Source organism: Psittacula echo, assembly GCF_963264785.1.
Source record: "Psittacula echo genome assembly, chromosome: 2".
NCBI classification, from domain to species: domain Eukaryota; kingdom Metazoa; phylum Chordata; class Aves; order Psittaciformes; family Psittacidae; genus Psittacula; species Psittacula echo.
In genome coordinates, this window is record NC_137737.1 from 63,798,212 (window position 1) to 63,812,523 (window position 14,312).

The following is a 14,312-nucleotide window of genomic DNA, read 5'->3' on the forward strand; positions in this document are numbered from 1 at the left end:
AAGAATACAATAACAGAAGCCCCAAGTCTATGATGAGCTCTGAGCAGGAGGAATTCCATCTCCATATATGAGATCTTGCTCAGCTGCAAAACATGTCAGCATTAAGCCAGATTTTGTGCAGAGCAGCTAAATAAGAGCAAAGCTGCTTTAATTTCGAGGTACTGTTTTAATTCTGCAATGTCAGCTGCTGTTTATCAGAGTCTGGAAAGCACAACTGGGCTGTTGGTGCAGTTCACCCTGCTAAACAGTGGCATCAAGATCTAGCTCTGCCTCCTTTCCTTAGAAAAAACAAGTTTTTACACTGTTCTCCATGGATGCAAAGGTTAAGGGCCAGCAGACTTCTGGGCCTGTACTGAACTTGAGGAAAATATAAAGGAGGTATATTCTTATTCATAATAAAAACTGTGGCTGCATTTTTTCCCACATGCCAATCTGACTCCAAATTGGGTATGTTCCATTTTAAAGAAAGACAAGGGGTGTTTTGAAAATAGCTAATGATATTTACCCCAGACAGAGAGCCCTCATACCAGATCTGGTACTCCTTGAAAAGCCAAACTATTTTCTCAGTGTTTTTCCTTCAACCCTCTCACCTGCTTAACTATGCCAGCAAATTCACTCAGCCCTCGGAAGGTGAATTTCCTTTACAACACTCAGCTGGAGAGGACGATGTTTGCTCTATAGACTCTTTCACAGAAGACTGTTAAGGCATTTCCTGGGGTGTAAGAAAACAGAAGGTGTAACTCTAGCACGAAGGAACAATAGCAACCACACACAGCTTCTGCCTTCTTTCACAGAGTGGAGAGGGAAAATTGTCCTTGATTTCACATAGCTTCTCCTTCTTGGCTTTCCCTCAGCAGCAGAGAAGGCTGAATTTAAAATGGAAGTTAAGAGATGCCCTGGGGCATATTTAAGCCTTGTTACTTGTCCCTGTGAAGACCTAACGTAACATGTAAAAGGCAGTGGACATCCTATTGACCTCTCTCTTCCCAGTCTCATCCTACAATAAGGGGATACAGATTCAGAAGCATGTCATTTTATACCTGGAAAAGAAATAGGAGTTGAATTTATGCCTTTATCAAGCACAGAGACATCAGACTATCCAGAGAGTTAATGTCCAGGATTAGTGAAAGCATTACCTAAAATAATAGTTTTCTAAAACCCACTTATCAAAGCATAGGTTCCTGCAGCTGAGGCATTGACAGAGATTAGACTCCAACACTGATGCATCCTGCTGTGAGAGATCAGTGGGACAGCAATCATGAAAGTGACAGAGCTAGCACTGTGGATGAGCCGTGTCGCAGACATGGTCCTGCAGGGTGGTTTCTCCAGCCAGACTGAAGCCTTAACCAAAGCAGCCTTCTTTGGCAGAACAAAAGAGTCAAGTCAGTGTAAATCATAAATTAGGAAGTATTTCTTCATAAGAGCTTCCTAATCTAAATGAAAGTTATTTTTTCATAGGTATGGTTTGTCACTGGCTATCTTGGTAACGAGTAGTTCTTTATGTCCACTAAGTTTTGATATTATTTTTCATATCTGGGCTTTAGATTTTTGGATGTATGTGTATAGAAATTATGCTAAAGAGCCTAGACTGAAATTCAGCACCCAAGAAACAGGAAAAGTAGTGTTCTGACGACAGCCTGTGTCCTACCCAACCTCTTCAACCAGAGGATCATGTAGGTCAGAACCCTCTCTCCAGCATCGGGCACAGAGACGTACATAGAAAAGATAAGAAGAGACTGAGCACATATGATGCTCCCCATGATTACTCTCTCATCTGCCAAACAATTTAAATTTAGATTTGAACTCAGGTGTCTGATGTTTCTTTGTGTTTGATAAGCCTCAATAGATATATGCTGCGCAAACTTGTCTATTCTTCCCTCCCCTTTAAACTTTTAGCATTCATAACATCTTTGGCTCTCAGTTGCATGTCTAGAGTGTAGTGTGGACCACCTCCTTTTCCTTTACTCTCAGCGTCCTTTATTGTCACTTAATTCTTGTAGTGAATGTTACAAGACTATCAATGAGCAGAACATAGAGTGGAAGGAACTAAGTTTTGACTTTTCGATATGCTCTGAAGAAACTCCCCAGCTGAAGAACAAAGTAGAGTGCAGTACATAGACTTTAGCTAGAAATAGTGACACAGGATACAAATCAGCTATACACAAAATGCAGATGACAAAAAGCTTAGAGCTGCCAAAAATTCAGTAGCTAAATTTCACTCACTAGAAACTTCTAACCAAATGGTAGCATACTGAAGCTCCTAAAGGAGGTATAATGCAATGTGTCTCCAAGAGCACATCTCTCTGCTCACTGGATTTGGCAATTGCAAAGAAAAACTTTGAGTCTGGAGATAGTTCTAATACTGGAGAGATTCGCACAGCATTTAGGAAAGTCATGAGAAGCTGTGAATCATTCTGTAATGTGTTCATATGTTCATGGGTAATAGTGTTCCTTGATTTGAGCACCTAAGCCTCGAAAAACTAAGATGATTATCAACTTCCCTGATGATGCTGAAGTCACAAAAAGATAGTTTAAACTTCCAGAGTGCTCTTTTGTCAAAGCACTGTACTAAGCATGTATCAAGGATAAAGTCCCCAGTATGCTGTGACATGGGTCTGAGGTGCTCTGAACAGAAAGTGTTTAGGCGGCTGTGCAAACACCTGCTGCTCAGAACTTTTCATAAGAGTGAATTTATACAGGAACTGCATTTCCTTTTTAACAAACAAAATGGTCAGCAAAGGCAGAAGCTGAAATTCTACTTCATTCAGAGTAACACACAACTTACCTATTATGTGACAATCTTTCCTGTATTTATGATTCAATTAGGGAGATAATGTCAATGAAATTGAAAGTTGTGACTGGATAATAAACAGCTGCTGAAAGATAAATGCTGAATAGAAGAGATATTTTCAGAGAAAAAAACCCCTATTTTTTTAATAATAAAATACCATTATGGGTATTAATGTTAGACAAACTCAGATGTGATAAATTATTTTCTTCTATCCATAACAAGTGAAAAGAAGATATTTGCTTATATACTTCATTGTATTTGATTAAAACCTACATTCTTATTAGCCAAAAGATGAAGCAAGTCAGCGAGGACTTTGTATTACAGCTCCTCAGATACTTCTACAATCAAACTGCTGCATCTTTTGTATTTTTTTAAACATCAGTCATGTAGATCAACGTCTTGAACTACCTGAACAGGGGATCATTTAAATCTACAGTAATGTTCAGTTCAGGATCTGGCCAAGACTTTTGCTGGCTAGCACTGATTTTGGATGGCATACTTGATACAGAAATTGCATTAAAGGAAAAGTAAGGTTAAACACTAAGCACTGGGCTTCGAAGTTCCAACGTTTAAAACAATAAAAAAATTAAATAGGTCTGTAAAACTTAATTCAGAGCCTTTATGTGTATGCTTTACATCACAAATCTTTGTTTTGTTTTGTCTTATAACAACTTGACCTCACATTGTCATTTGCCATCTCTCTCCCTCTTCTTATCTGTCTTCTCTTTTGTTTTTTTATCCTAGACTATTTTATCATTCCACCTTTGCTTCCTTTCTTTCTTCCTCATCCTTTAGTGTTCACTGCAGCAAAAGCAAAGGATCTCCAGGGTCTCAGTTCTCATGTCTAGGCACTTCGACAGCTAACAGAGAAGTGTCAGATCCACATTAGGTTCTGCCTTCCTTTCTCATATATACTCAGTCACCTTGTTGCTAGGAAAAAAAAAAAAAAAAAAAAGTAAATCTAGCCATAAGTTAGGAATTTTAAAAGAATGCAAGATGCTTAATGTTTTATGCAGGTGAATCTGACAGCTAGACTTTATTTAGCAAGTCTTGGGGAACCAATGTTTTTGGTTTGGGTTGTGGGTTTTTTTATGGCAGGGCAAAGGCAAAGAAATCACAGTCATTACTGTATTTGCACGGGTTTGCGCACATGGAAACGTGCTAGCTAGCAACGCACACAATTTCTGAGCTGATCTGCAGGACTGGCTTCCAGACTGGCTGCTTTCCTAGATGTATTAATAATGGATGTTTTACCATTGTCCTCACAGGTACTACTCATTGTGTGGCGGGTAACTGGTTGCCTGTGGACATTGTCTGTTGTGAAAGCAATCTTGAAGGCAGCATGAACAAATTTTGAGCTGCCTAAACTCACCAGGAGTTGACCATAAAGTTGAAGAACATCTTGGATTCATGCCTGTCAGGCCACATGCAAATAAGCCCTACTGAAGGCAGGAGAGATGGTTATTTTCAGGCCACTGATTTTCAGTTTGTGGAAAAAGGAGCCCATGACCTCATAATCATAGGCAAAGATGAAATTATATCCCCATTGTCCATATGCAAATCCATAGTCATTGCATATGACCCTTATTCATGCGCAAAGATGGAATGATATCCCCAGTGACTGAACCAGGTTCGCCTGAGTGCACCCTGGGTATATTTGTCTCAAGGATAGACACAACACAGTTGGGTATTCTGTTTCTCTGGGCAGCTGCAATTGGCATGGATCTTTCACAACCAGCACGCAGACATGGCAAAGTAGGTGATGGGCTGTGTCACACCTCCCACAGCAATGAACTTTCTAGTGCAGAAATTGCTATGCCCAGAAGCTGTACAACCAAATATATGTGTCATCTCTCTTTGAGGGGGTATTTACTTCTTCTGAAATGCCACAAATCCACACCTGTAAATTAGCGGTTCTGTAGTAGCCATTAGCTGCTTGCTTATTAGGTAAAGTTGTGACTGCCATGACAAAGGGAAACTTGGCAGCAATTTTTCAGATTTCTGTCCCACTTTCTGGTAACACTCAAGGTGGCATGATCTGGAAGATCATTTGGTTGTCCTTGTCCATTAAGATTCCTCCTGTTGTTTTAACTTTCTTTATCTCACTGGTAACATCTCAGTTTAGGGGAGTGTGAGCAACATGAATTCAGTATTTTGTTATATAGTGGATCTGCAGCTGCTGGATGGCCCTTATTAAGATGGTTATCAAAGGTTTAAAGGGTAGATGACATTCTAAAGCCAGCCAATCTTGCATGCCTTATAGATGCAGCCAGAGAGCATCTCAGAGATGCTGTATGGATCTGAAGCATTGACACTGATGGAAGCTTGGGACTCCATGGCTGGGACAGCACTTGAGAGGGCCCTAAGAAGCTTGGGGCTCAAAAATTTAACAGGAAGAGCTGAGCACAGCTGCTGCCCTCCATTAGCTAAGGAGAGACACACATTTTTCAAGTATGTTGAGGGTCAGCTACTGTAATAGCTGTGCACAGAGTTTCACTAACAGAAACTAATGGAAATATTGCCCAAATCTGACACTTCACACAGATAGATATTAAAGTATTTACAGGCATACTACAAAGTGAAATGTAGATGTTTGGTTGCCTTCTCAGCCAATCAGTTAAATAGAAACACTATGTGCCTGATGGCAGTTACGGCCTCATTGAAAGGCAAAAAGAAAGACTGCGGCTGTTTACATTCTTTCATTTGTGTTAGGTTTACTTGGTCTCTTTGGGAATGGTCATTATTTGTTCTTTGTGAATATTTCAATTAGAATGCAGACTGCAGAACAAAATTTTTATAAGTTTCTATTTTTAAAAGATCTGTGTACTTTCCCCCATCAATAGGGATTACACAGGTTTTGTCTACCCAATACTTAGGTCTACATACTTTGACCATCTTTAATGATCGTATGCATATAATATATTTTAGAAGTCTATGAAAATATTCTGAATCTTCTGAAAAGAAAAACGTTGCATAATTTACTAAAGAACACCAAAAAGAAGTTGCAGTCTCTGTCAGAGTTTGGAAATTATTAATAAAAAACCCCACGTCTTTGGAGACTGCAAGCACCCTTGGCAGCAAAGAGGCTTGATGATTTTGATTTTATTCAGTGCAATGAAAGCAAATAATTTCTATGGGGAATATTCCTAATTCAATGCTGCAGATTCTATTACCCAAACCAATAGTGATTTTTAATGCAATGAAGTCAAGATATTCATAGGAATTAATTTTTTTTCATAAAGTTTTCCAGAAAGAAACAAGACAATGGGAAATGCATAATTCATTTTATTTACTTGTGAAAGTATAAAGGAATTTATGTTGTAAACTAGCCTGCGTAACATTAGATCAAATTCAGTGCTATCAAAAGATGGTGTGAATTAAAGACATAAGGTTCAGGAAAGAAAACCACTGAAACTGTACAGAAAAAAAACCTTTTGAGGTCTGGTATAGAAAAAGCAGAAGACTTGATGATGTGGTTTAGGTTTTAGATGAAATATTTTCTGTCAAGGAAAATAGTGAATTCATTTTCAGAAATATGTAAAGTAATATTAGTACTTATCCACTTCAATTCATCAAATTAATTCTAGAATTACAACAAATTTTGAAGGGGGCATTGTATTTTAAAACCTACAGAATTTGATAATTTTTATTCTTTTATGTTATAGGTGCATATAATGAATTTACTAAATGTGCAATTGTTTATTAATATTGTATTAGGTTAGCTGCTGCATGAATAATAGAACAAATGAATCCAGAAGGGAACTCTGGAGATCATCTAGTCTACCCTGCTGCTCCAAGCAGGGCTATCTTCAAAGTCAAAGTGGGTTGCTCAGCTCTTTGCTCAGCTGAGTTTTGAAATCCTGCAGGAATGGAGCTTCCATAGCCTCTGTGGTAAAACCATGATGATGTCACATTGCATTCCAAAACATGTCTTTTTTTAAGAAATATAGGAGGTTTGTGTCTGAATTCCATCTATAGATTCTGGCACCTACAGCTGTACAAGTCATGAAATTCTTGCTCCTGGGTCAGTATGTTGACTGTATTTCCAGTATTTTCATCATTTTAATGACGTGTATGTGAAAGACACATCAACAGACAAATAATATAATCCACTTAGGATGCATTCAGTGTGTACAGAACTGCAATGCTGAATTCAATTCTGTAATGTCAAATATGTTTATTATTGCCTGAAATATTTTATAATTATTAATATAATAACTATACTGAGTAGTACCTCCTATGGACAAAGTATGTTAAGTTCTTTCTCTTTTATTGAAATAGGAAATAACGACTAGTTTCAATAAAAAAATTACCAGAAAATGCTCATTTTCAATCTTTTTTTTTCTTTTTTTTTTTTTCTTCCTTAAAGAAAGTGGAAAATCCTGCTTTTCTCACAGAAATGGAAAGAATCAATAAATGCTATGTCTGCTACAGATTCCAAGTCCCACAGTTGACTAAACATTCCTTAAACTCACTTACCTAACTTTGTCTCACTAAGTAAGTGGTGGAGAGGAATCTAGGCTATTATTTGAGCAGCAATATTTTTTGATATTTGAAAGATTATCAGTGTCATTGAAAAATTGTGTGCATTAATGTAGACACAGATCTGGAAGAGGTGACAAGGAAAGACAAATCAAATGGTTGTAAGTTTTGCAGGCAGTGATAAGAAGCTAAAGCCTATGGAGTGGTGCCATGAATTTTCATTTTATCGGAGGAGATATTGCACTAGCTAGTGTTCCTCCTGCTGAAAATATCAAGTGCATAGAAGGTGATGAGTTTGCTTTTTAGTATCCACCCTAAATTCAATCAGCAAGATTAAAATCGACTGCAGCGTGCATGCAAAGCATGCATCTCCTGCAATGAAGCAATGTGCTCTGACTGCTCTTTCATCTGCTGCAGTAGACCAAGGTTACACTGCTCACCATTCAAAAAAGAATTTAACTTGGTGGTGGGCTTGGTTTTTCTGATTTTTTTTTCCTTTTTGGTTGGCTGGTTTTTATGTATTTATTTTATCTAATTTTAAAGCTGCTCTGTTACTGTGAAACTCAGTCTTCCTATCTCTGGGATAGCCAGAATATGTGATGCTATCCATTGTGACAATGTTATTAATTCACTGCAACAATAAACCATGACTATCTGTAGCACACATGCTGCACACTGAAATTCGTATGATTACATTAGTTAATAATGGGGGATTTTATTCGTCTTTCTTTGTTGTTTTTTAAACATGATTCTTCATGAAAATTTAAAGTGTTTCCCACTCAGTAACAAGTTGTAACTCCTTGTGGATGCCTGTTTTCTTATCATACATGGCATAAAGAATGGCCTGCCCTTTCTCCTTCTTTTTTTTAATGACTGTAATTACTACTTGAATCTGTATTCACCTTCTTTTGATAAAGCACATAAACCTACAAAATCTCTTAAAAATTATGCGATGTCCATACTCATGAAACTGACCAAGATGGTGTTTCATTGTTGACAATAGCATGGTCCATTCTGCTAAATACAGATTTGGGTTATATATCTACATGTATTTAGAAAAACATTGACCCAGCCACAACGTTTGCTTCAGTTTCTTGAAGGATAGCTTATTCTTTATGCTCACTTCAGTGACTACACTCTCCAACCTGGTCTGCAAAAAAGGGAGGAAGTTCTTTTGTGGTGATGCTACAAAAGTGAATTTGAAAGAAGCAGCCTCACAACTGCTCTGGATTACTCCCATTAATTTCAGGTAGGGGTTCCAGATTTCCATCTGAGATTTCTTTGGAAATAATAGGTGCCAAGAGCTCTACATTTTTCTTGCTTATTTACAAAACATGCAACCTACTGAGGCTTGTGCTATGGAAACAACATCTTCATGCTCATTAAGTACAGTGCATGTCAAAAATATCAGACTTGCTGGGCAGACGATTCACACAATGTTTAGCGTAATGCAAACCTTCAGACATTTGTCATCTGAAAAATACATCAGTCATCCACTTTCACTTAAAGGATTCACAGGCAAATACTCTGGGTACAGGGGTCATTCTTGTTAGCAAAAGTTTGTTATTCTTTCTGTTGTGGTTTGGTGGTTTGTTTTTGTTGTTGTTCTTTGTTTTAGTTTGACTTTTTTTTCTTTTCCCCATTGAGAATACATTAAAATTTTCCACTAAAAGGAGCAATTTTTCATGTGTACCCCACAAAGGACTTCACTGGGAAACCAAAGCTTTAGAAGAAAATTACCTGGATAACCTTCACTATTCTGCCAAATGTCTTTACTGTGCAAACAGTATGCACTCCAGCAATAGCATAAAACAGTATTGATTATTACAATTCCACAAACAGGGGAAAACTATATGCTGAATTATAGTCTTCACTGTAAATTTCAGAAAAATTTATAGTCCTTTTTCTAGTTTATCCAAAACAGCTGATCCTGACTATACCATGATAAAGACCCAGGCACTAAAAATATTTTAACTGCAGTTTATACTCCAATTTAACAAATCAATAATATCTTCAACCATCCCAAGGATTAATTGTGCCACAGCTGCTTCTCTTTATAAGGGTTTGAAAGATAGCACACTAAGAATGCTGCCAGTCAGGCTGCTTTATCCTCACTTCTTGGGTTTGGAGGAGGAAGGGAGTGGTTCCTTAGTAAAAAACACTATTGAATTTAACTAGAGTTTTACATTTCTGCCCCTAATATAATCCCTTTTATGAACTCTCTAGAAATAAGGCCCCAAAATCAGGGAGGAGGGGGAAGTGGGTGTCTTTTCTGCACAGTGCAGCTTCTCCTCATGCTGCTGTTTGTAGAGAATGGCCTCTGTCACTCAATATCCGCTGTGCAGTGTGAACTGCAAGCAGGGATTCATGTATGAAGCCTGGTAAGTGCAGAGCAAGCCAATACCTGTCAACTATGCCATAACTAGGATGACTTATTTCTCTGGGGAAAAAAATGCATATATACATGCATAAGTTTAGTTGGAGCTGGAATAAAAATGCATGGAGAGGGAGAAGACATATTACTTTTTTTATTATCTTCTGCTATGGGAAAGATATTACCTTCACTCTTTAGCCCTTAAGTACAAGTGGACTTGCAATTTATCTTCTGAAGCCTCTTTTTTGCTACAGAGATATTTCTTGAATTTGCTTTGGTGTTCAAGTTCACTTGACAATTTGATAATTCGTTATGTTAGATCAGGCGTATTCAGATCTTTGATCTTCAGGCAAATCATGATCAAGTGCAGGACCTCTGCCTATTCACCACCTTACTTGTGTCTGTTAAGTTGTGATTGCTTGTATCTACATATCACAAAGTTATGGCATGTCACTTTGCTTCTGCGTTTTCACTTGCTCAGCATATCCTCTCCTGGTACCTAAATTTAGACTCAGTAACAATTTATTCTGCAACGCATATTGGTGACAGGGTAGACAGTTCTGTGGTAATATTCTCTCTGATGTGCTGAACACTGCATAAGACGGAGAAGAAGTCATTAATGTATTAAACTTAACAAGACGACAATTAATGGAGGGCATGGCGCTCTGGATGTGCTTCAAGTGTGCCTTTAAAATATGAACATAAATTCTTTTGTGATCTGAAGTGTTGTCTACTTAAATTTCCTAATTGAGATTGAGAGCTGCTAATTATATTGACCTGATCTCAAGCCACTTGTGCCAGGATTGATTTTGTGAAGGGATGAGCATTCTGTACCCAATTCTGCAATTGCTTCTTATGCACATGCCTAACTTCAGACCACATAAATAAGTCTCAACACAAAGATCGTTCTTGTTCACTCAAGTTGAACATGTACTCAGCTGCTTTGCTGGAGCATGCACCCCTTCCAGTAGTTTTTCACCTGCAACAATTTAATTATCTTATCCAATATCTTGTTGTTTGGCTTCCAGGTAAGTCATTTAGACCAAAGACTTCCTTCTAAATCTTTCTTCCTTTTCTATCTGTTTAACTAAAGCTCCGTTTTTCAAACTGCTGCAACTGCTGCTATGCCAAACAGTGTGTTTTGGATTAGCCTGACATTACTGAAAGTTGACTTCTTTTCATCAATTTAGGAGAAATCTAAAGAATCCATGCTGAAAACTAAGTAGCTGCTTTGCATCAGGTTTAAGTTAGAGGCATATATGCAAGCAATCTTTTTGACTTTCTCTATTATCACACATTTGTTGAACTGTGTCTGTCTGGATGTGGGGTAGCACAAGGAGAAAAGAATCACAGGCCCACTGTGTCTGTGTGTTTTCTTTTAAATAGAGGGCATGGATAATATAATAAATTTAAACCTAAATTTATTTCACCGAAATTTAAGGTTGTCAGATTATTTTGAGTGTGTCATGATTATTAATGTACATCTGCCCATTACCATGATAAACTGAAAAAGCCCAAATGTTTTCAAACAGTAGCTGCTAGGTCATGAAGCTCATAAAATACTTCTGGGACTCATTCATGCCAAGTCCATGTAAGTTTCTTGTGTACTTGTGTACACATCTTGCTTAGATTCATGCATCATGTATCATGGATCAGTAATAACATCACAGAGTAAAAGGTGGCCAAACATAGCACAAGCCTAGCTGTAGGAGCCTGACCTAGTGAAACCTAGTTTACCTGAAGTCTAGTTCATGAATGCTCTTGCAAGACTGCTAATACAGTTCTGCACCTAGAAATGCATCAGTGGCTCTTTGCTTCCTACAGTGAGGAGAAATGTAGGCCACAGTGTGGAAAATCAGTTCAGGAAAGTTCTTTGCAACAAAAACGCATCCTTTCCTAAGTGTTTAGCATCCTCTGCCAACCCAAAACCACAAATGCAGAATGACAAATAAGTCTCCATCTCTAAAGCCATAATGAAGAGCTAGATTAACAAGGCAATAAAAAAGCCTGTAATAAAATCAAGTGCTTGGCTTTCCAAGGGAACATAAAGATTTTAACTCAGTTTCAGCCCATTCTATCCTGTACACTAAAATGCTCCCAATGGCTGGCAGTTGCTTGGTCTCATGAGCTGTCCTGCTCTCCCTGTGGGAGGTCTGGTGAGGATGGTGCCCAACCATGGCATGAAATATGCAACCTCCATCCTCTCTACCCATCAATATTGATGCAGCCAGGAGCCCAGAAAGCTTATTAATACCTCCTTGTTTGTGTGTAATTTCTTTCTGTTTCTACAGAAACAGAATGACAACATCATCCTTGCAAAGATAAGAAAGCATCAGGCTGAAGCATGACCTTTGCTTCCATACAGTCATTTTATTGTGGCTATCTATTAATGAGTAGTAGGATCCTGAAGGGCAGCAGATACAGAGCTCATATTCTTATGTTATTGAATAACTGTTCACTATATATTCAGTAGACTAAGTCTCTTGTTGGAAAATTTCTCAGCACAAAGGTGTATGAGTATGCACACACGTGTGTGCACAGATATATGCATGTATACATGTGTGTCGAACCTGTAAAATGTGATGTTTTAACGGTGCGCTTACTGGAGTAAAGGGTGCACACAGAGTTCCAAAGCAGATGCAAGACATCCATATGCTGTGCTTTTTTAACTCTTAAACCAGATTTACTGTGAAAATACGTGCAGTATGTGATGGTGATTTTTAGCTTATGTTTTTATCTTTACTGGATCTTAGATTTTTTCTTTGTTTTACCTGCTTGTGAGGCTCAGTAGCGTTTACTGAGTTGATACAGTTTCTATTCTCCAGTCCTGTTATCATTTTCTGTTACAGTTTTTGAATCAATTATTTTTATCGAGCCTTGTAAAAACAACTTTGAATAACCAGCACATTAAAATGAAACACCCATTTGACAAGAAATATTTGTCTCATGTCCTTTGATGAGCTTTCATACTAATCTAAGGAAGCATTCTGGAACCTTATCCTTTACTTCTAGGCTGCACAACAGCTACATTCAGATGCACGCGCCTATCTGTCTATCTTATCTGCTTACCTAGTTATGTATCTTCTGTTTACTTACCGAAACATTTTTCCTGGACAGTTTATTTTCACAGCAGAAATTTGCCACACTTGAAACAAAGTGAATGAAGGGCTGAATTTGCTGCTATCCAAACTTTTCTCTAAAAGGGCAGACTTTGGGATGTTTTCTTGCATGCTCAGATCCTTGGTAGTTCATATTCTCAGGAAAAAAAAAAAAAAAGTGAGTGAAAAATGAACAAGTCATGGATTTTCAGTGCTCTAATGACTTATACTAATGTATTCCTTCATCTAAATACAGATTTCTATTTAAAATTCAGTATGCAGGGGTATTATGAATTCTAGTTTAATAGATTCCAAATAATTGCCCTTTAGAAATGATGAATAGCTGTTTAAAGCCACTGATAAGAATATACTATTTCTCCCCTAACAATGGGCCTTCCACATTAACTGTATCATATATGCCTGAAATTAGTTTATTAATTTTTTTTATTGATATGCAAACTACAAGCTGATGGCAGATGGCAAATAACCCCTCACTCTAACACCAAACCCTCCAAAAAAGCCCTTGTCTCTGTTACTGTTCTTGTAGGAGGACAAAAAAGGGAGATAAGAAGATAGCTTTTATATTGAAGGCAGGCCACTGAAATGCAGATGATGCCATCCTCTCTTGTACTCAGTTTTCAGATTTTTCTGGCATAAAAAGAATAAGATATAAGGTTGAATTAATGACCAGATTTTGCACAACTGCAATTCAAGATGCTTTCTCTGTGCTGTTCATGCTATCTCTGACTGCCCTTTCAAACAACTATTCTAGACTTGTTCTTTCATTTAAAAGATGAGCATCCAGAAATACTAAAATTAAAAATACATTATTCATATATTCAACATAGGAATGACCTGATGAAAGTTTCACTTAACAGAGCTGATGGTTTCTTCATAACACATGAAACCCTTTGAAAACACCAAGCAAAATAGATTAAATGAATCTACAGTTGAATTTACAGTAATGCATACAACATGATATTGGAACTTTCTGAGGTTGTATGTGTTTTGTGCATTAAACACATCTGCTGCACTTATATGCAGCACTTGGGAAAATATATGCAAAATGGGAATTCTATTAGAAAGCTAACACTAACAGCTTTTTCTTTAAAAACTGTATGAATGTGAAGTATTATGTCAAATATTTAAGGAGACATACAAAGATATTGGACACTGACACCAGTGGTTTTGGCAATTAAGGTGGTAATGTTAAAGTTACAAAAAAGTAATATCTATATATAATATAGATGATAATTGTATGTAAGTGATATATATATAGGTTTTCACTATATAATGGTTGGGTTCTACTAAGCTTTTAAATTATAAGCAGAAATAAAACACCTGCTGGGTGAAAAGTACCTATATATATAAAGTTAAATTGCTTTCGGAAACATTAGTATTTCCTGCTTTGTGTATATTGTGCCATGTAACATCCTTATGCTAGTGGTCTCTTGCTCTCCCTGTCTATATGTGACTACATGTAATTGTATCTGACTGCAGAGACTGCATCTCAGCTAAATATTTGCTTCTGGAAAAGTATTTGCCAGTGTCCCTATCTGCTAAAGTT